This window comes from Zootoca vivipara, chromosome 15, assembly GCF_963506605.1.
Source record: "Zootoca vivipara chromosome 15, rZooViv1.1, whole genome shotgun sequence".
NCBI lineage: Eukaryota > Metazoa > Chordata > Lepidosauria > Squamata > Lacertidae > Zootoca > Zootoca vivipara.
Genome location: NC_083290.1, coordinates 38,171,314 through 38,194,921, shown reverse-complemented (window position 1 = coordinate 38,194,921; position 23,608 = coordinate 38,171,314). Strand labels below are relative to the sequence as shown.

Below are 23,608 nucleotides of genomic sequence, written 5' to 3'. Positions count from 1 at the left end.
GTAGATTCTGTCTTTCTGCTAGGATACTTAAACTGTGCCTCCATCTACAATCAGCCATGGAATCTTTGACTAATATACCAAGTAGCAGGGACCCAGGTGGCGCTGTGGTTAAACCACTGAGCCTAGGGCTTGCTGATCAGAAGGTCGGCGGTTCGAATCCCTGTGACGGGGTGAGCTCCCGTTGCTTGGTCCCAGCTCCTGCCAACTTAGCAGTTCGAAAGCACGTGAAAATGCAAGTAGATAAATAGGAACCGCTACAGCGGGAAGGTAAACGGCGTTTCCATGTGCTGCTCTGGTTTGCCAGAAGCGGCTTTGTCATGCTGGCCACATGACCTGGAAGCTATACGCCGGCTCCCTCGGCCAATAATGTGAGATGAGCGCGCAACCCCAGAGTCAGTCACGACTGGACCTTTACCAAGTAGTATAAAATGGCAATAAGCCACCAGTGACCTCATTCCAAAGGGAACTAAATCTGGGTGAACGTCGTGGGTTGTATTCAACACTAGTCATATTGAGTAAGCCCACTGAAATTAATTAGCATGTCTAACTTTATTCATTTCATTGGCTCTACTCTGAGTAGTCATTGGATGTCTCCCAGAGCCCCTTTCCCGCCCCCAAGTCTCACTACCTCAAAAACTGGGCTGCAATGTAAAGCTGCTTGTGTTGTAGCAACACTTAAGAATTGTATCAAGTGAATTGCTTTTCACTTCCCACCTTGAGCTTTCCAGGACATAGTGAGACATATTCTTTGTTAATCTGCTAACAAATCTTCCGAACTCAGTGCTGGTTACATCGATCTGTTTTTATATATTGCAGCAATGACATTGTAAGTGATAGATAATTTGGTCCAGGATTTCTAGCACCATTTGGAGAGATTAGGAAATCTCATCCTGATTAAAAATTAATCTGGGCCCAAAGGCAGCAACGGGATATTTCAGCCATATTACAGGACCATCATATCCCCATAAAGGTATTATTAGAAGGATGCCACAATCAAATTCCTCATTTAGGTATGGGGTGGGGAAGTGATTTGCCTTGTTACATTGGCTCAGGATGCACACACACACACACACTTTAAAATGGTACTCACGGTCATTTTTAATCTCCCAGTGAGACCAGATTCCTGTCACCTTCACGATGCATTTGACAGATACACTTATTGGTGACACTGATTCACTCATCCCTGCTGTCCCCTCTACCCATTCCTCCAGCAAACTGTTAGACTTTCTTTCTTTCTTTAAATATACAGACTCATTATTATTTACTTTAATGTTCACCCATTGCTTTATTTTTTTTTAGAAAAGAGAAGGCATAATGATAAGAATTTGTAACACTGCTTCAGGAAGGTGGAGGGGACAAACGGACTCATGACATTACAGGCACTAGCCAATCAGTATGTCCAAATCCAGTTTCTGCTGTAAGCAGGCCAGATCGATCTTGAAGAGAAAACTAGTTCAATTGCTCAAATCATGTACCCTTTGAAAACTCATTTATTTCAGACAGTTACTAGTTTAAGGCACAGTTGGGAACCTCACCCCAGAAAAACCAAATGTTGCCCTCCGGGCCTCTGTATCAGGTCCTCGAGACTCCTTCCGCACACCCTCTCCCTTCCTCAAACTGGGACTACTCCATGCTTGAATGCTTTTGCCTAGTTGGAACATGTCCTTAAACTTGTAGCAATGCCTGGAGGATGGAGAGATGTGTTTGTGCAGAAACCACTGGCTTTTGTGTCACCGGACTGTATCCTTCTGTCAGTCACTAGCATGTGGCTGCTGGAAGGATGCTCATGAGGGAATGTGGTCCTCAGACTGGAAAAAAAAACAGGTTCACCATCTCTAATTTATGGAGGGGAAAAAAGGGGTTTTGGAAGAGTAGTTTGGTTGCTAAAACATTTTTAAAAATGCCCAGGAAATACTTTCATAGCATGTCAATGGAAACTTTGAAACAAATGCTGCGAGGGAAGGGAACTTTCTTTCTCACCCCAGCCCCAGTTACTACCTCAGTCCAACTACAACGGTGACTAGCAAATCTGTGGCAAGCCCCTGAGATGCCACCACCAGTCAGCTACCTGAACCAGTGAGAGGTAATAGACAGAATGTAATAATAATAATAATAATAAATTTTTATTTATACCCCGCCCTCCCCAGTCAAAAACCGGGCTCAGGGCGGCTCACACCAACAGATCCCCTCACTGGTTCCTTCTTGAGTACCTGCAGATTGCTTTTTCTCTCAAGCTTTACTTCCTTCCTGCTGCTTCTTCGGTATTATTGTAGAGGTTTTCTTAAGCTCATGACTTCACGACGGCCACATGTAAATTTGTACTTAGAATGGCTTTGTCAGTATAATCTTTTATTTGTGCACTGTGCTGCAATGTGCATGCCAAACTTCGAAAATAATATCCTCAGCAAAAGAGAAGCTGCACTACCAAATGGAAGGCAAGCAAACTGATTCACGTTGCATTGAAGATGATTCGAACGAATGCTTCTGAAATCCTACTCATCTCTGAATTTAAAGTTTCTGATGACCTGTTCTTGTTTTCAAAATATTGCCATTTTTTTGTTATTTCTGTTTGGTTTAGGATGCTATGCACATTCAGTTTCCTGCAGCTTACAGTTCCTTTGGTTAAAACAAATGCAAGATTGCTGTTCATGAGGTTCCCTGTTATCTTCTGGCAAGCACTATGAACACATACTAGAGGGTTTCTTTCTGCAGCATTAGGCCATTCCTCCATTCTACATAGTGGTCCTCACAGCTCTTGTTAGTTATATATTTTACTCAGGGTTAACATCGGTCTATTCTGGTGAACCATTTCACCTTGGCAAGATACATTTGGTTATTATTAGGCCATAGCATAAAGCGATCCCTCCTGTCGTAGTGAAGCCATAGTGAAGCTGTCGGATGGGAAGCAGGAGCCAGAAGTCACAGGGTGATGAATGGGAGCTGGGAGCCTGGACTCAGAGTTCAGAGATGCTGCCTAGGAACCAGAAACCAGGAATCATAGGCTATGGCACAGGAGTGAGAATCATGGATCAGACTAACTCAACCAGCACAGGAATATTTTTCAAGTTCTTCCTCGAGAAAGAAATGATTGGCCAGTGTCAATAGACAGAGGCAGTTTGGAGACCAGGAACACTTTATTGTCCAAGGAATACTTTATCCTTGAGGATTAACCACAAAGGGCTTTGATTAACCCCAACAGGTTTTTGGTTTTTTGCTCTGTAGTTTATTGGTTCTAGCCCTGGCAGATCTTAACTGAGAGTCTGTCTGATTCACCCCCGTTGTCTGGTTTTCTGGCTGTAACTCAGATGCAGTAGCTTTGTATGGCCTTTGGCAGTGATCCTGCCATTACTACCCATGCCATCGAGGATCAATACCAGCAACATGGCATCTGGCCCCAGAGCAGCCTCCATGTTTGCATTTGGGAGGTCTTGCCAGCGCCTTATCTTTCATTCATTTCCATCAAATTTGCATCAGTCTCACATGCGTACACCCCATTTAATGCTGTCTGCTAAATTGCTATGTTACAGTGTAGCTGAACAAATGATGCAGCAATTAAAAGCATTTTGGGGTTATTGCTAATAAAGCTGATCCATAAAGTTGATTAAAAATGTGCATTAACTAAAATCACATAATTAAAGAAATGTAATAAACAAACAGGTGTAAACATTAAAACAACCAAGCATTGGAATCTTAGTAAATGCAATGGATCCTCCTTGGGTTTGTGGAAGGAAAGTGGGATGCTGGACAGAGAACTTGGTTTGCTCTCCTTCAATGCTAGCTGATCCTTCAGGGATAATTCTGGTTATAGGAGATGAAGGGACAATCATGTTTATAAGCCTGAATTTAGCAAAGAGAAAGGCAGCTTTCTAAGAAGCACAGAAAGAAAAAGAATCCAAGGCTGAAAAAATGAGAATATTCTTTCAGAAATCCAGTGTGTACATATTGGAAACTATGACATAGGGATGGGGAACAAATTCTATTAAGTTCACAATTAAAGACGAATCTACCTAATTTGCACTTTCTGAAACAACACAAACTGAAACATGGCTATCATCCAAAATTCACACTTCTCTGAATTTTGCAATGCAGTTCTCCAGCCAAGTAATATGTACAAAGATGCATATGCTAGGGCAAAGTGTGCAAAAATGCATATACAGTGGTTAAGAACTTAATTTGTTCTGGAGGTCCGTTCTTAACCTGAAACTGTTCTTAACCTGAGATACCAATTTGGCCAGCGATTTCTGTTCTCATCCTGAGGCAAAGTTCTTAACCTGAGGTACTATTTCTGGGTTAGTGGAGTTTGTAACCTGAAGCATCTGTAACCCGAGGTACCACTGTATTAGTGAAAACAGCATACAGAAATATGTTATATTAGGGGAAATTGCTTTGCAGAAATGTGTACATTAAACAAAATTGCATTAAATTTTGGACCAATTTGCATTAAAATGCTGATGTATTTTCATTCACAGGCTGATGTGGAGATGTGTAGAACTGAACTTAAGGAAGGAAAACTGAAAAACTGAGATAAACCAACACTGAAAAATCTGTTCTTGCAATTCCTCTAGATGGGCACGTTCTTGCAGAATGAGCAGATTGCTTTTTGTAAGCTTTGCAATGTAGGTGCAAATTATTGGGAGATACCGCTATGGATCACAAGCTTCTGTATGGAAAGTACAGTGGGTCTCAGCACACAGTATAGATGAGGGAGTAGTCAATGTTGCATGCCCCAGAAGTTCTGGACTACAGCCCCTATCATCCCTGACCACTGGCCATGCTTACTTACTGGGGCTGGTGGGAGTTGTAGTCCACAACACCTGCAGGGCACCACATTGGCTACCCCCACCATAGGCACTTTGTGATCATATAGGCACTGTGTTTGGTTTGGTTTTGGTGACTGTCAGCCAATGAAAATGCTGGAAGTCAACTGGAAGATAATTATTTGAGCCCAAATGGCCAAGACTTGGGTTCAATATGGGTGAATGCTTGGATGGGAAATCTTATTATTTGGTTGGTAGACAATCCCTGGGAGTTGCCAACGGCAAAGATATCGGAGTTCCACTGGAAGATGTAGGAGCTCAATTGTTAGAAAATGTTTGACTCATCTGCACTTATGGCCAGGTCCCCCATGTCTCTTGGATGAGAATCTCTATTATCTGCTTGGTAGACAGCCACAGGAGTTTGCCATTCATCAGACATGGTAGGGAAAGACAGAACCTATGAATCACTGACAATGTAACACTTCCTTGTGCCTGACCTGAACCTCCTTGAAAGGTTAATTTTGTTCTGACCCAAATTTGAAATGCTTACTCATGTGATCTGAAACACATTTTCTTCTACGCACACATAGCTGGCATTTTGTTAGATTTTGGGAAGTATGTGAGAATTATTTGCTAGTGGAGGCTTTGCACCTTAGGCAATTACCGCTACAGTCTGGAAAACAAGAGCAGCAGGACTGCAGCAGGGAGGTGGGGGAAAAAATCCTATCATGTCAGAATAATGAGATCTGTGATTTCAGCACTTACTGGGTCAAAGACACACACAGTGTGTTATCTGTAATGCTTTCCTTCTGACATTTGGGGAAATTGCATTTATGCAGAGGACACAAAGCAATGAAGCACAGTACTTCGCTAGAGCACCGTGACAGAAGACAATCTCTCCTGGATGTGCCAGTCTCCCATTGCTGCCCAGATCCCAGCCTTCTGCTTTTCATGAGTATGATGAAACAGAAGGAAGAGCAATCTGCAGTGAACAAAGGGATAGGTATCCAGAGCATGAAAAACAGTTGAGTAGGGACATAGGAAATGGCCTTATACTATAATGGCTCCGACTATTTGTACATCTAGTCCAATCTAATCTGGCAGTGGTTCATCAGCAGGAGTCTTTTCCAGGCTATCCTACCTGCTCCTGTTAACTGGAGGCACCCAGGACTGATGCTGAGACCTTCCACATGCAAAACATGTCTGTTACTAGTGAGTCATTATCCCCTCTATCATAGCATGTCCTCTGCTGCAGATCTATGTGTATTCATAATGCTATTGTTTTGGTGGCTAAAAATCATAAGTTTCCACTTATATGTCAATATTTACCAGGGGGCAATGTTCGTTTTCTGATTCCTGAGTAAATCAACCATCTCCATTTTTTGTCCCCTCCCCCTTTTTTTGCTTTTCAACACTGTCTTAGTGTGCATTGCTAGAATTGTCATTCTTGAAGACTCAACCATTATTTATTGATTATTTCATTATTGGCTAATTTCACGAGTCTTTCATGAGGCTTGTCTTTCATGGTCTGTCTGAAGTGGGAAAGGGTGTAACTCAGTGGTAAAGAACATGCTTTGTATGCAAAAAGTCCCAGGTTCAATCTCTGGGACCTCTGGACAATGCTGGAAAACAGCCCTGTCTGGAATCCTGGAAAACTGCTGCCAGTCAGGGTAGTTCAGAGATGGGCAAAACCGCAGCCACATGGGAACCTCAGACTAATTTCCAATGCCTTCTGTAAGAGCTCAGTTCAGACCTCTTTTGGGAGCAATCTCCCTTTCCCGGCACTTTCCTTCTTGTTGAGCAAGAAGGAAAAGGAGGAGAGAGAAGGGATGGCAGAGGAAAGAGGCCCCTTCCATTATTATTATTACTATTACTATTACTATTACTATTATTATTATTATTATTATTATTATTATTATTATTATTATTATTGCCATGACTTCAGCTTCACCCACAGTTAGGGATGGGTGAATGTGTCAGTTTCAGTTTCTCTCAGCTTTCTTATTTTTCTAGTCTTGAGCTCAGTTGCATATTAGTCCCACTAGCATTTTAATGTGCAATTCTGCTAAAACACACAGGTTTGATACAATTTTTCATAATGTATACCTTTTCTGCAAAGCCCCCCCCCCCCAAAAAAATTAATGCATGTTTTTGCACACTGTACCCTTGCAGATGCATTTTTGTACATATTCCGTGGCTGGAGACCTGCACTAAAAGATTCAGAGAAGCGCACATTTAAAAGGATGTGTTTAAAATGTAACCAGTTAAAACATTGCTTCAGAATGTGCCAGTTAGGTAAGTTTGCCTTTAAATTGGAACTGAGTCAAATTTCTCCACCATACTTATCCACAGCTGTCTTGCAGACCCTGAGGGAATGTGGCCCCCAACAGTAACCGAAAAGTTCACCCCCCTCCTGTTGTACTCAATGGACTGAACTAAATGGACTAATGAACTAAATGGACTAATCGCCTTACTTGACACAAAGCTATTTCCAATGTTCATTAGCTACAGAAAGGTAGAGATGAAATGCATCCACATAGTAATAAAATTGGGCTTAATTCACACTTGTGTAAAACTGATACATGGTACAAAAGACAGCTGCCCTTCAAAACCCACAGTTCTCTAAATTTTGCTAGGAGGCTCTCCACCCCCACTCAAAAAAATGCATACAGAAAATGCACATATTAGGGGAAAGCGTGCATAAATATGCATGGATTTGTGAAAATAGCCTCTGCATTACATTTGCAGAGGTGGACACTCCTCCAACTTATATCAAGATCTCATCATGCTCAGGTTAGTGCCCTTGCTTCCATTTTCTTCTTGGGTCTTCACCCAAAGGCAAACACGTGGAACACCTCACACTTGATAATCTATTAGAACAGGTGGCTGGAGCTTTGCTCTCAGCTGTCTTGTCCTTTTCTCCCCTCACCCTCACTTTGCCTCCCTGATATGCCCTGGCAGTGATGAAGTGATTGATTATCCTGCCTGAAGCATCTTACAAGGTTTGATATTTAATCCTGCCACAAAAGTGGCAACTCATGAGGGAGCTCAGGCAGGGAAGAGGTGGAAATTCAGGCTGACACACTCAATCTCTCCACCCTCTGAACGTCCACAGGCAGAGATGGTTCAGTACAAACGGACTGGGAGATTGCATAGCTAAGGGGTGGGGGGAGAAGTGGAAGAGGTTATATTAGTGTACTGGTGTACTGTACAGTGTTAGACAGAGAGATGTGGATTCGAATCCTTGAGCTGCCATGTGAGGGTTTATTTGCAGGGAGAGGGGCTCTCTAGCAGCACCCCTATGGGGGGAAAGTACATGTTTCCCTAAGGTGGTTGTACCTAAGTTGCATGCACACCACTTCACAAAATAGCAAACATTGCAGGCCAGTATCTGTCTTCCTGGCAAATTCATTCATAACTTTTGAACTCGGATTGTCTTATAGATGAAGTGATGCAAGTGTGCAGTCTTCTGTATGAAGTATAGATTGCAAAGTTGGTTTTCACTACACCGCACTGCAACTTCAACATTGTAAGAGCCTGGCAGGCACACCATGGCCCCATTGGCCAATGTACCCCCTGATGTGTTTTTCAGGCCAAAGGGCACCTGCCAGCACCCGCAAGCCATGCCTAACAGTGACTAAGGGATGCCCACAACCTGTCAGGGTGCTGTCAGCGGCTCCTGGCTAGTTGCCCAGGAAAGTATAAAGACAAGGAAAAGTTGCTTACAGTCCTTTTTTTATTTCAATCTTTATAGAGAAGCTATAGAACCCAGCCTCTTGGATAATGGTGTTGTCCCGAGTGAATCTCCACCCCCTGTCTCTCCCACTTCCTCATCCATCATTCTCACCATCTCCTCTATGGGTGCTGTGACGTGCCCTCTGTCTTTGAGCTCTTTGCTCTCCTACTTTTAAGGCTCGCCGGTTTCTAATGACCACGTGTCAGCCTGGTGTTGCTCTGGCTTCCCCATTATTTCCCAGCTTCCCCCCTCATCTGCCTCTGAGCTGCGACCTTCCTCAAACCCCTATTGTAAATCTATACTGTTATCCTCTTCCTTCTCCCTGGAAGGGTCAGGAGGGGGAGGCGGTCTGCACCATTCCTCCTCTGCCTAGTCCCCGACACAACCCAACACTGCATTAGGTATGTGTAGGGTTGCCAGACTCAATAGAGGACAGGACTTCTGTGCCATTAATTGCCCTGCTCTCTTTTGAGTCTGGAAACCTTAAAGAGAAACCAGCAGACCCTTTGCTTGGGAATTAAACAAAGGGTCTGCTGGTTTCTCTTTAAGGTTTCCAGACTCAAAAGAGAGCAGGGCAATTAAAGGCACAGAAGTCCTGTCCTCTATTGAGTCTGGCAACCCTAGGTATGTGTTGCATTCTTTCTGAAATTTTCTCACCTGCCTGAACTACATGCCAATTAGCCAAATTGAAGGAACACTACTCCTACAGACAAACATCACCCAACAGTGTGGAGGCAAAAAAAAGAGAAGACCCAGAGCCCATTAAGTTCTTGCCCCCCAAATAATTCCTAATATGCCTCTGGAAAACAGACAACTAGCCTGTAGGCCCACCCAGCGAAAGGGTAGGGGAGTGAGTGCCAAATAAAGAGGGGAAGAGTTGGGTGGAGCAGCACGCTTAAATAGCCTGTCACCGCCTCTCCCCATTGGACAAAATTGCCCTCAGGCCATAATCTTCTCCCTTAGGGAGGTACCAGCTCTCCTTTTCTTCCAGGGGAGGAGGGGTGTGGCAAATTCATCACCTCAATAAAAGGGGGTAATGGCATAGTCTTTAAGCTGTCACAAGATTATTATTATTTTGAAAAGCATGGGGTTGAATTCAATGTTAGCCATACTCTGAGTAAACACACCAAAGTTAATGGACTTTGATTAACATAGGCGTATTAATTCAAATGGGTCTACCTTGTGTAAATCTTAATTGGAGACAACCTATGATGTTGCAATGTATGACTGCAACCAAACAAAATGATAAATAGCAGGGTGTAAAATTATCACCCTGGCGACACCATCCGCTCTTTTGTCTTCACCAATGACATAAAACTGCTAGCTCACCAACACTACCAAAGCTCCCTCTCCCTCTGGTTCTTTTGCAGAGATGAAATTGACTAACAGTGATATAAAGTGTTCTTGCCTGTCTGGCTGCTGATCTTTTAGGCAATTATTTGGGAGTAATGAACACGAATGCATGACATTTAAAAACAGAAACTCTGCTGTCAGCAGGAAACTGGCGCAATTCACTGGCCCCTTAGAGAATAAGCTTAGCTTGAAATAATGTTCATTTTAGCACAGTTGTAAATTACAAGTGTGTTAGGGTCCTGAGGGGAATTATTACCATTTGGAGGGAGGTTATAGGCCTTGAGCTGTTGCTGCTGCATCTGGTGAACTCTACAAAGTGGCCGCACAGCAAAGTTTGAAAGGAAAGGGACCTTTATAGGGTGTCTCTGGTGGCTTATATTGCTGATGTTCCACAGACACAGACAAATAACTTTCAGTGGAGAAGTGGTGAGGTTTTAAAATCTGCTCTCCCCACTCTCTTTCGGTGGTTGATTCAATTTGGTTAATGAGCAGTGACAAAGTCTTCTAAGTAGGGATAAGGGGATTTCCTCTGTTTTGTTGCCCCACTGCTCTGTGAGTTGACTCTTCCCCCAAATTCCAGTTGAACAAGGAGAATTTCTAAATTAATTTTGGAATTGGAGCAGGTGTGGTTTTCTGATGCTTTGGAGTCCTCTCAGTTTATTTGATTCTTTTCCTAACCCGATGCACACCAAGACCATTTATAAAACACCGGCTATAGCTAAAGGTGTAAGGCATCATGTATTTGTCACACGCAGCAGCGTTTCCTTCCACTGCAGTTCATCTTCTTTCAAAATCTACATCATTCACCTTGCTGTCTGCTGTGGAAAATGACACAACTGATGTACAACTGATGTTAGGAAATTTGGAAATGAATGGGATGCAATAACACTTTTTACATATATTACAATATTACACCCCATTCATTTTAATGCAGAGAAAACACAATGCAAATGGGGGGTGAGTCATAATCAATTGTATATATTTGTGGACTGAAAGCAGCTTAAGAAAATACTGATTATATTTGCTGGATGAATTTCCCTCCTGGGCATGGGATAAATAAACAAATAATGACAATTTCCATTCCCTTTCTGTTTTTAGGTGGACTTCTCTGTCATTCCTAGTCATAACAGAGTGTCATTCTGCTACCAGTTCCCATCTTCTCTGACCATTGGCCATGCTGACTGGGGCAGATGGGACATTGAGTTAGAAAACATCCAGAGGGCCACTGGTTTCCCAACCCCGGGGTAACATTAGGAAACAAATACTTAAGGAGGCATTGCAGTTAATTGATAGCAATCACGGCAATTATGTGTCAACAGACACACAAAGATTTCTGTTTGCACAATAATTTATAAACTACCCCCAGCTTTTCACAGATAAAAATGAGAACAAACTTCACTACCCGATGGACTCTCCACCCCTGCTTTACACACTTACATTAGAGTAAGCCCTATTGAACTCAGCAAGGCCATCTTCTGACTAGACATGCATAGAAATGTACTGGGAAGTGTTCAAGCAAAAGGATTTACGTGCATGTGCTCCAAAGATATCCAGTCTCCACAGATTTAACATCTAGAGAGTCTGGGGAGGGAGATCAACCCTGAAGACTGGCAGTTTGGGGAAGTTGAGAAACCATGGTTGTTATAGAGCTCTTGCTTTGTATGCAGATGATGTCCCCTTCTGTCCCTATCATCTTTGGTTAAAAAGGATCAGGGAACTGGTTACTAGAAAGACCACTGGAAATACTGGGCTACAAATACTGGGCTTTGTCCTCCCAGATGATAGCGAACTACAACACCCATCAGCCCTAGCCAGGGATGGTAGGGATTGTAGTTTAGTAATGTCTGTAGGGACAATGGTTCCCCACAACTGTGGTATAAAGCAGCTTCTTATTTTCTAACTTAAGCAAGTCCCAGGTAGCAGCAAAAGAAAGGGAAAGGGGAAAAAATGAAAAGAAAGGTCAAAAATAGGAACATTGATTTCTGAGAATGTGCAGCAGAAAATAATAGAATTATAATTTTGCAAGGAATCCTGAAGGTCATCTCATCCAACCTCTTGCTCCATGTAGGATCTACAATGTAGAAGACAACTGTTGAGTCCCTGACAGATGGTTGCCCTGTTTCTGCTTAAATATTTCCAGTAAAGGACAGGCTACCACCTCTAAGGGCATTCCATTTCATTGTCAAACAGCTGTTACTGCTGGAGGTTTAGCTGAAATCTGCTTCCTGTATCTTCCATCCATTCATTCTGGTCCCGCAATCTAGTGAAATAACACAAATCTGTCTCAACGTCTGTGTGACAACCTTCTAGATACTTGAAGAATGTTGTCATGGGTCTCTTTAATCTTCTATTCCTAGCCTAAATATATCCATCTCTTCCAACCATTCCTCATTGGATTTGGCTTCAGGCCCCTCCTCATCTTGGCTAGTCTCCTCTGGATAGGCTTCAGTTTGTCAACGTTAAAATGTGACACTCAGAATTGCACTCCAGTTGTGGCTTAAGCAGTATGGGGCTATTGTGGGTACATAGAGTTGAATGATATGTAACTTCCTTATCATGAATGAGAGGATTTTTTTGTTTTTAAGTTGTATACAAAACATAGGGACATAGGAATGTTGCTTATACCAAGTTGGTCAATTTAGCTCAATATTTTCTATAATAGGAACGGGGAATCTGTGGCCCTCCAGATGTGGTTGGATTCCAGCTTCCATTGGATTCCAGCTCCCATTATCCCCCACCATTGGCCATTCCAGCTGGAGCTCACTGCAGTTCAAGTCAAACAATATCTGGAGGGCAACAGATAAACCATCCCTGGTCTACACTGACTGGCAGCAGCTCTGAGTGGATTCAGGTAGGAGACATTCCCAGCTATACCTGGGGATGATAGCAATTGAACCCGTGACCTTCTGCATGCAAAGCAGAGACTCCACCACGGAGCTGTGGCCCTTCCCCCAAACATTGGGCAGCACTACCACGTGTATGAACCAGCCTCAGCACTGTGCTAGGTCTCTTCAATGATCTTCAGAAGAGACCAAAATAACCAAGCCACATGCGCCCTCCTTTCCTTTGTCATTGAAGTTCCTCTGCCAAGGTGCTTTTATCCTCTTGTTTCCCAGTAACATCCAGGGCCCTGCATCTGGTGCCAAATTGAGTTGTAGATGTGAATTATTTAGAGGCATCAGTACAATATTGTTGTATCACTAGCAGAGACTATCAACTTGCAGCCTTGGGGGCTGCCTCGGCTGCATACTCCATCACTATTCTCGCTCATGAATAATGTACGAGCAGAATTACTCGGCATGTAGAGAATTCATACCCTGAGAAAACAAGGTTGCCCCAAAATTAATTTTCCATACTAAAAGAGCGACAGAAAATCAATTAATCGCGTATTATTCTATACTGAGACAGAGTAAGGGAAACAGTGGGAATGGCTGTAGCTATACATCAGCAAATGCTGTATTGGCAGAGTGCTTTGTGGGGCTGTGAGTTAGAGCCAGCTACAAAGGAGGTAAATATATTCCAGCCAAGGCTCAGACTGTGGAGTTCACAGCACAGCCAGCTGAGCTTTCATTCTCTCTCTTGGCTGTTTGTCTGTGTACAACAACTGTCTGCTGAGGCCAGAAGGGTTTCTTATTGTCATCTTCTTTCACCACTAGTGGGCTCACGCTGCTTCCTTGGAGTGAGCATGCTACAAGAGGCATACTGAGTTTTGTTGGATGCCACCATAACTCAATTCCTAGACAAGCCCTTCGTAAGAATTAAGAACGAAAGCTGTCAGCGGCACAACATCTTGCACTGGGTGGGAAGAGGGCAAAGCTCATGCTCTGTGCAACAGAATAAATGGGCGTAAATCGGACACCAGAGACGGTAACACAGAAAAGCCAGAGGGGGGGGGTCTGTCAGGGTAGAACAGGGATGAGGAACCTCCACCTGCAGGCCTAATTAGGCCCACGAGTCCTGCCAGCCCATTCTAGCCAAGCCATTCCCCCCTGCCATCAGATGAAAAGGTGGCCAGGCTGGGCCAAGAGGGGCTGATTGCTGGGGGTTCAAATCACTGCGTCACCTGATATGTCTACCTGACAGATTTTGCCTGCATAGGGTAGGGGAGGTAAGGATCTAGCCCTGTGGCCGAATCCACTTCCCTATCCTGCGTGTAGACAATACTGAGCTAGATGGATCAATGGTCTGACTCAAGAGGCAGGGCTGGCTCCATGTTTGAGAGGGCCCTCAACATAGTGACCTCTCTTAGGCCCCTTACTATATTTGTGGTCCGTCAGTGGGTTGGGCTTACCTGTCGGCAGGTGGCAGCAGTGGTGTGCTGCAATTAGTGTAGGCTGACCACCATTTTCATTTCCCACAATAAGCATAAGAAGAGCTTGCTGGGTCAGCCACGTGGCCCATCTAGTCTAGCAGCTTGTTCTAACAGTGGCCGTAGGATGCCAACAAGCAGGACCTGGTTGAAACAGCACTCTCCTCATTTGGGATTCTCAGCAAATGGCATTCAAAGGCATACTGCCTCCGTCAGTGGAGGAATAAAATAGCCATTGTGGCTAGGAGCCCTCAGCCTACCATTGCTCTAGATGTGTTATAGATAATGCATCTGGCATTGCCAGGGCATTGAGGGCCCAGCAGCTGCTAAACAATGCAGTGTGCTGTTGCCAGGGCTAGCCAGGACTTTCACACCTATGCAACATCCTGCTACCATCTGTTGCATTAACAAGAAAAATGTTCAGGGTGATGTTTATCACAGCAGCATCTCAAAATTGCAGCAGTGAATCAGAGCTGGAAGGGCTTTTACAGTACAGGCCTGACCACTGGTCCTGTTAGCTAGGGATGATGGGAGTTGTAGTCCAACAAAAGCTGGAGGGCTGAGTTTGGGGGTGCCTGCCTTATGTGGACAAGCAAGGGGCTTATTTATCTATATAATTTAGTCACCCATATTCATTTTTTACCTATTTTATCTGCATTACAATGATAATCATTTTTACATGTAACTTTTAAATAGCTTTGTGGGTTTTAGCTTTGCTTTACGAGAATTATTTAAGTGGCTTATCCATCTTCCTAGATAGATGAATAAAAAATATTGGAGTCATCTGGGAAGATTGACTTCACAAAGCACTCTTGATATCAGTAGGATGTGAGGAACAGCTTTGCAGTATTGCAATTGCTGCCTTTGCACCACATTGCGCTGTTAGCTCAAACCCCGGATTACAAATTGGTCAGGCCCATAGCCCAAAGAGACCATAGGATACTAACTATCTGGCAAATGTCTCTTTGTATGTGTAGCAGCAGCAGCAGCAGCAGCAATGTGTGGCTGGAACTCATCCGATAATGTCTCACCACTAAGGAACAGCAGTTCTTTTGCAGGCAGATTGTGAGAGCAGATTCGGCGAAGCAGCATTCTCCTTGCCAAAGTGACTCAAAAGAGGCCCTTTCACTTTCCTCACCAAGTGAATTGTTTGCCATCTGCAGGGCGATGGAAGCAGAGTTCTCCGCTTTGGAGCCAAGGCAGCCTGCTCAAGCTGAGGTAAGGCAGTATCCAGGCAAGTATGGAAGTGCTTAAGGAGCGTCAGCTGAATTCTCCAGCTCATCAGACATGAAAGAGAAGACACTGTGAATGATTTATGGTGCACCGGGCAACTTGACAGTCGTACTGTTTGAAACCAGTGTCCTTTGGCTTCAGCACTGACAAGGGGATCGCTCAGATTAATGGTCTGAGGGAGGAGCAGATTTATAGCCGAGCAATGCCAAGTCTCTCTCGCTCTACATGCTAGCTCCTCTCCTCCTCTCTCCACTTCCTTGCATTGCCAAACCACCAGATGTGGATCAAGGAGGGACTTTTGCTTTTAGAAGGTGCTGCTGAGATGCTAAACCTTCAAAAAGTATTATTAGATAGTGAATCTTTAGCAAGCCATTAGAAACAGGCTGGAAGAGGGGTTTGTCAATGTGGTGCATTCCAGGTTGGACTACAACTCCCATCAGACACAGCCAGCATGGCCAGTGGCCAGAGAGGATGACAGCTGGAGTCCAACAACATCTGGAGGCACCACATTGGCTTAGGGACGGGAGGGTATCTCTGTTTCTCATTTTACCAATCTTAAATTCATTTCTTCACATTTTCATATCAAGTTGTGATTTATTATTATTTCAAAGCCCTAGTTATGCAATTTTGCCATATATACATATTTTTGCAAATCAGTTTTCCCCATGCTATTTTGCAAATCAATTTTTTCATTCTATTTTTGCTAGCAGATGCATTTTTGTGCACACTGTACCCTAGTATTTGCATTTTTGGACACATCATTTGGCTGGAGAAGCACGTTGCAAAATCTGGAAATGTGCAAATGAGGGATGACTGTGTTTTGGTTCACATATTGTTTGACAAAGTGCAAATTAAGAAAGTGTGCCTTTAAATGTGAACTGGATCTTCCCCATCCTCATGTTGGCTAGAGCCAGACCTGCTCATGTCTCCCGTAAAGCTTTTGTCTGCCTTCCATTAAAGTCACCAAATTATGTATTTCTTCCTACCTGGCTTGTCTTTGGTTACTCAGTCTCTCACCATATTTCATGGCAATGGACAATCATAATATTTACATAGATTTACAATAGGGCTTCATCAGAATTAATGTGTGGAATGAATTAATTTGTGGAAGTTGCCAAGTTGTAGCGATGGCCTCTGCTTTTGAAGACTTTTTATAGAGTGCTTAATATATAGAAGAAACTCTTGAGTAGTTTATATGAACTATAATCAGGGAAAAATATGAATTCCTTATACCTGTAAAGGTACAACAATGAAATAAAACTTTTAAAAGGGTGGAACATTCTGCATATCAAACACACACACACTTCCTCTGTGCCAGACTTTCCATTCTTATTTAAGGTATTTATAGTATACTGCTTTTCAGGCATACCATGCAAAGTCTTTTACATAAAAGAATTAAAAGCATCAGTTTTAATAATATACAATTATATTGAGAAGAAGGCTTTTGTCTCACCACAAGGAAGACAGGGACAGCTATCTATCGTGAATAGGCTTTTGTAACTAGGTAAAGGTAGGGACCCCTGACCATTATGTCCACTCGTGACCGACTCTGGGGTTGCGGCGCTCATCTCACATTATTGCCTGAGGGAGCTGGCATACAGCTTCCGGGTCATGTGGCAAGCATGACAAAGCCGCTTCTGGCGAACCGGAGCAGCGCACGGAAACGCCGTTTACCTTCCCGCTTGGAGTGGTACCTATTTATCTACTTGCACTTTGACGTGCTTTCAAACTGCTAGGTTGGCAGGAGCTGGGACCGAGCAATGGGAGCTCACCCCGTCGCGGGGATTTGAACCGCCAACCTTCTGATCAGCAAGCCCTAGGCTCTGTGGTTTAACCCACAGTGCCACCTGTGTCCCTCTTTTGTAACTACTTGGGCCTAATACCATTTAGTTCAACCACTGCATTCTACTTTATTTAAACATCCACTTATCTCTTATGAGTTTCATGTCTGGATGCTGGAGTGTGAATGTCCAGGTTTGGTTGTCATGCATTGCTTTCATTTTTTCCTCAGGTGCTTTCATCCATTTATTGGCTTTCCCATCTGTCATTTGTTAAATGTCTTCCTGTGGTGGTGATTCAAATGATCTGATGGTGCTAACTTTGTAGGAAAACAAACAAACAGGTGGTTGGGTTTTTTTCTGGGATTGCTCTTGATCTTGCGTTTCACTTGGATGCATGTTGATTCCGGTTACATGTCCATTCAGAGTGCCAGTAGCTTCTGCTGATTTTTTTTTTTTTTGCTCGTCACAGCCACATAATTTTTCAAACACATCCTTTCTTTGCATGGCATACCTGACTGTGTGCTCACTGGAAGGACAGATCGTGAAGCTGAGGCTCCAATACTTTGGCCACCTCATGAGAAGAGAAGAATCCTTGGAAAAGACCCTGATGTTGGGAAAGATGGAGGGCACTAGGAGAAGGGGACGACAGAGGACGAGATGGTTGGACAGTGTTCTCGAAGCTACGAACATGAGTTTGACCAAACTGCGGGAGGCAGTGCAAGACAGGAGTGCCTGGCGTGCTATGGTCCATGGGGTCACGAAGAGTCAGACACGACTGAATGACTAAACAACAACAACACCTGACTGTGTATCTTGGGTAGTCATCTATAAAAGTCATCATGTATCTGTTGCCTCCTCATAGCTGCCAAGTTATCCCTTTTTTAAAGGGATTTTCCCTTATGCTGAATAGGCTTCCTCGCGAGAAAAGGGAAAACTTGGCAGCTATGTGCCTCCTGGCAGGGCTGTTTTAAGCATATGCAGCGCTGTGGTTCAAAGATCCACCTGGTGCCCCCCCCCCAGGTTGCCCAGTCCCAGGCGCACAGAAGGGTGGAGCCAGCAAGCTGTCTCAGCATCTCGCTGGCTTGGTTGCCCCCGAACTAGCGGCACAGAGCTGCCCGCAGCAGAAGAGCCCGCTGCGGTGCTCTGACTGATGGGCGGGCTCTTCCCTGGACTCAACTCTCGGGCCCCGGACTCTTGGCCTGGTGCCCCTGAGAGCCCAGTGCCTGGGTGCCCCATACCCTTAGCACCTATGGGTAAGACAGCCCTGCCTCCTGGTGTGGATATCTTCCCAGAATGGCACACATCACTGTACATGAGGTCAAGTGGTTGTTAGGTTCTGGTCTGGCTTGGCTTGAGTAGTGATGCTCTTTCAGTTTTGGCTGTGATACAGCAATCACATCCCATGGTCACGGTACATGTAGATCCCTTAAGATCCTTTGTCAGCTGTTGTCTCTGTAGTTTTTTCGTGCCTTCTGGGTGTCTGTTGCCCAAGTGCCAATGCCACAGGTGAATGAAACTATCATGTTGTTTGTGTGAGTTACTCTTGCTTTTTCTTTGACTGTACTTAGGCAATACAGGTGCTCATCTGCAATTGCTCTGCGAGTTCCATTACATTGGAACTTGACGGTGAGCATGCTAATGCCAAGTGCTTAACTAATAGGATCCCTTCTTCCAAGCTGGGAACATAAAACATAATAGATGTGTTCCAGAGCATAGAACTGGATCATGACACAGAGAAATACGAACAGCTTAAGAACAGCACAACATGCCATGGTACATGCAATGTTAGGAGTATCATTAAAATATAACTGAATATAAGCAAAAGTTCTGGATGTAGTGGAAAAGGCTGCAAAGTTAATCCAGACAGATGCAATACATGTAGTATATGGTCACTTTTGGTGTGTGGATGATCTAAAACAGCAGAGCTTATGTGGATGCTACAAGTAAACAACTGAGAATGCTGCCGAAATAAATAAATAAATAAATAAATAAATAAATAAATAAATGTTCAGTAGCACCTTAGAGACCAACAGAGAATGCTGGTGAGAACTTAGGAGATGTATATCTAAAGATGGATGTGAAATGCTGTAGGAGAAGAAGAAGAAGACGAAGACATCACTGCCACACCTGGAGATGTAAAGCAGTAGAGCTATGTGTCATCAGCAAATTGCTGACAATGTACTCCAATGTACCCCACTCAGCAGTTTCATGTAGATGTTAAACAGCATGGGGGATAACACTGAACCTGAGCAACCCCACACTGAAGGCTGCCTGAGACTGGAAAGCATCCATCACCCACCTGAAGCAACCATCCAAATAGGACCAGAATCGCCACAAAGTGATACAGCCACTCCAAAAAGAATGCTGTGGTCAATGGTATCAAAAGCCAGTGAGAGGCTGAGGAGAATGAACAAGGACACATTTCTCCTGTTTCTCTCCTGACAGAGTAATAATACAGGGCAACAAAGCAGTTTCCGTGCCAAAACCAGGCCCGAACCCCAACTGAAATGGATTTAGAAAATACTCCATGCAGCTTGTCACAGTTCAAGAGACTTTGTCTGGTTTTGTATGTTTGTTTTGTTTCTTTGCAGTGATGCTAGTCAGATGTTTGCTTCATTTTTCCTGTCTATCTTTGTAAAGAAGCTTCTACCACTGGTCATGTGACTTGCTACACCAGAGTTTATACACCAGCCATGGGATAAGTTTCCTTGTGTCCCTTCAAAGCATCTACTCCACTTTTTTTGTAGCAGTTTCACTCCTTGTGGCTTTGGAACTTTGCCTTGGTGCCTGTTGAGAGCATTTCTGCTGTTCTGCTTTCCATATGGAACAGGTGTCCTTTCTTGCACCTGAAGCATGCCTTCCTTTCCTTCTCCTGCATCTTATGGCCGGAGCTTTTTAGTGCAGCTTCCCTACCCTGGGTAGAATCTACACACATATAAAAATGCTGCGAAAACACTTAAAAAAACTTTTGGAAAATATATTGAATTTGCCATAGCTCACCATCACCATCTAGTGTCACATTTGTATATTGCACTTTACAACACACTTAAAATGTTTTATTTGCAGCTTTATAGCTGAGTCCCTGTTACCAGCTGTCCTGCATAATCTTCTTCTTGCCCTTCACAAATGGCAGTGTATGGTCTGCTTCAGGTCTTATAAAGACACCGTATGATTCAGGAGCAAGGCTGCTACATGGCTGTCCTTTATGCCTTCCCCCATACCATGCAATGCATCAACACTTCCAACACTGTGTTTATGTGGCCTTGCATTTTCTATCCTTAACCAAGTCTCATTTGACATAGTTTTCTTAGGATGAGGAGCTTACTGTTCAAAACCACCTTACTGGTTCTTTCACATGGTCTTTGAAATGCATCCTACATGTTCTTTGCTGTTGCCTCATTCCTTATGTGGATTAGCAATCTTCCACTGGTAAGCTCACTGTTACCCTTGCCTGTCTATTTTTCTTGTCCCCTTTCTGGGGGTCTGCTTCTGGCCCCCCTGTGTTATTTGCCTCCCATAAATCAACCTTGTAAAGCAGTGGTTCAGCTTTAAACCTCCTTATTTGATCACCATCCCCTTTTTTCAGCTTAGTCACTAAAAACTTAAACTCCAAGCTGCTGGCCATGCTTTCCCCTTCCCTTTACCTCACCCCAATTCCCTTTTAAGAGAGATGGCTAAGCCATTTCTTTTTCTCCCCTCCCTCCCCTCTAATCTCAAAATGGTTCTCCAGAGGCTCCTGTGATGGCAAGTTAGGGGAGACAGCGGATGCCAATGGAATGCATTTTTCCTGCTTCTTCTCCCAACTCCCATTCTCTCAGGGCAAGATGCTGTTTGCTCTGTCAGTCCACTCCACAGATTTTTAAGATGGGGTTGTTAGGAGAGCTTATCCTGGATTCTGGAGCTGGGTAAGATAACTAAAAACTCTCCTTCACCTGCTTGTGTGTTCCAAAATGGTTTAAAAAGCACACCAAAGCAATGAGCGCCTCAGGCCAGCTCTTGTGATTCCCATAGTTGAAATCTATTAAGGGTGACAGAAAGAAAGCTAAGGTTTAAATCCATATAAATATAAATAAAAATAAAAAATTCCTTCAGTAGCACCTTAAAGACCAACTAAGTTTTTATTTTGGTATGAGCTTTCGTGTGCATGCACACTTCTTCAGATACACTTGAAACAGAAGAGTCAGACCCTTATGTATATACAGAGGGTGGTGGGGGTGGGTGGGAATGGGTGATGGGCATCTGTATTCTGTACCGTATCATACAATGACTCCTTTCTCTAGTCTCCCCAGCAGAGCTACACATGATGATTCCAGAAAAGAAGAGGAGTGGGAGGAGACTAAATTTGGCTGAAGTATGGACCAGGATCTTAAAAACACTAAAACCCTGGGCAGTCTGCTGTAATCCATCCTCTCCATTTTCAACAACCATAAAGGACATCTTAAGCTAAAGGTCAAGCGTCACATTCAGAAATACTACCCTGATTGGGCTACACCACTTCAGATAGAGAAGGTACTCTGGTGTTGATTCTTCAACATAAACTTCACTGAACTGGTCATGTTGTGCAGATGCCTGATGATCGTCTTCCAAAGCAACTACTCTATTCCGAACTTAAAAATGGAAAGCGTAATGCTGGTGGTCAACAAAAGAGGTTTAAAGACTGTCTCAAGGTAAATCTAAAAGAAGTAGTATAAACACTGACAAGTGGGAAACACTGGCCTGCGAGCGCTCCAGTTGGAGAACAGCCTTTACCAAAGGTGTCATGGACTTTGAAGACACTTGAACTCAGGACACAAGGGAGAAACGTGCTAAGAGGAAGGCACGCTTGGCAAATCCAACCGTGATCAACTCCTGCCCAGGAACCAATGTCCCCACTGTGCAAGGACATGTGGATCCAGAATTGGCCTCCACAGTTACTTACGGACTCATTGTTAAAACCGTTTTTATGGAAGACAATCTTACTCGGCTATGAGCTATCACCAAAGAAAAAGAAGAGAAGATACATCTATCCTAAATACTCTGCGTGCAAAGCAAATGCTCTACCAGTGATCCACTCTTGGGTTATAGAATAGGAAGGAAGATACCAGAAGCTATGTCTACCTAACCCAGGATCCAGTGATCCAGTTAGGGAATCTTAGACTTTGGACTTCATAATTTTATACCCCCATCCAGCTCTTTACATGGCAATGTGTTTTACTTCAAAACACACATAGGGTACTCCCTTTTACTGAGCCAGGCCATTGGTTCATCGAGTTCAGTATTGTGCGCATTGACAACCAGCAGTCTCTCCCAGCCCTATGCGGATATGTCGGAAATAAAACCTGGGACGTTCTATGTTTAATACAATACTTTAGTTTCTTAATAATTATGTGGCTTTGAAAATACAGTTTGTATTCAAGCTTCTTTTACAATGTTTTATCTAGTGTCTTAATGTAGGTTGTAAACAGCTTTCTTAAAAAATAAAGAGGTATATAAATGAAACAAATAAATGTGACAAAAATGAATTAATTTTGCATGCATTGCAGATGTTCTGCCATTGAGCTCAACAAGCTCCCTGCTTCTTTCGGAGGCCTTCAGGCTCATTCAACTGACCAGGGGTGCCAACTTGAATAAAATATTGTGGGGGCCCAGGCAAGCCCTGCCCCGCATATTCGATCACATGGTGCTGCACACACACACCATTTGAATGGCAATGCCCATCAACTTTGTGGAGGCCCAGACCCCTCAAATATTTTATTGTGGGGGCCGAAGAACAAGAACAGTGATTGGTCAAAAGTCTGGGGAAATAATTGACAGCAAAAAAATGATGATGGGAGTTGGAGCCCAACAACAAGTGGAGGGTCACAGTTTCTCCATCCTTGGTTCAGATAAAACAACCTGCCCTCCCCAAGCAGTATACTATACATTACATGTTTTCTGTTACACCAAGTTTTCTGTTACACCAAGTTGATTTGGTTAATTTCTTTAGCCTTGAGGAAAGTCTATTTATGGGCAATTCTGGGAAATGTGCTGTGTTTGGGTTATGCGGATAAACCCGAGGAATGTTTTGATGCATGCATTCTATACCTCTATAAATATACAGAGAGGAGCCCCCTATACGATATCTGTTGATGTACTGTGTGATATTTTTCGATGCATATAAATAAGTAGGGCTGTGTTTAGAGTAGAAGTGCCTCAAAGTGAGAGGAACGCTGGCGGGTTTGGCAAAGGAGATAGTGCTGGAATCAGAAATGTAAACTGTTTAGGAAAAGAAAATGGTTCTGTCAAATGCAAGGAAAAGGTGGCTTTAGAGAATAAACATCCTCCAGAGAACTAATCACTTTTGTAACTCTTTGGACTCGTTCACAATACAGATATATATATATATATATATATATATATATATATATATATATATATATATATATATGTACCCCAAGAGCAGCAACCACAAGCATCTCTA

General features: G+C 43.4%; 1 long non-coding RNA gene across 3 annotated transcripts in view; it reads left to right on the top strand.

Moving 5' to 3' along the window:
- Nucleotides 1-23,392, top strand: part of LOC132593246 (uncharacterized) — a 37,580-nt gene extending 14,188 nt beyond the window's left edge. Inside the window, exons 4-5 of one of the 3 annotated variants that reach the window (XR_009558609.1) lie at nucleotides 15,214-15,373; nucleotides 21,450-23,392. This is a non-coding gene — a long non-coding RNA (uncharacterized LOC132593246). Of the gene's footprint in view, nucleotides 1-15,213; nucleotides 20,634-21,449 lie in introns of those variants that run through there. The other 2 variants (XR_009558611.1, XR_009558608.1) reach the window with 2 other exon arrangements.
- Nucleotides 23,393-23,608: the final 216 nt, after the last annotated feature.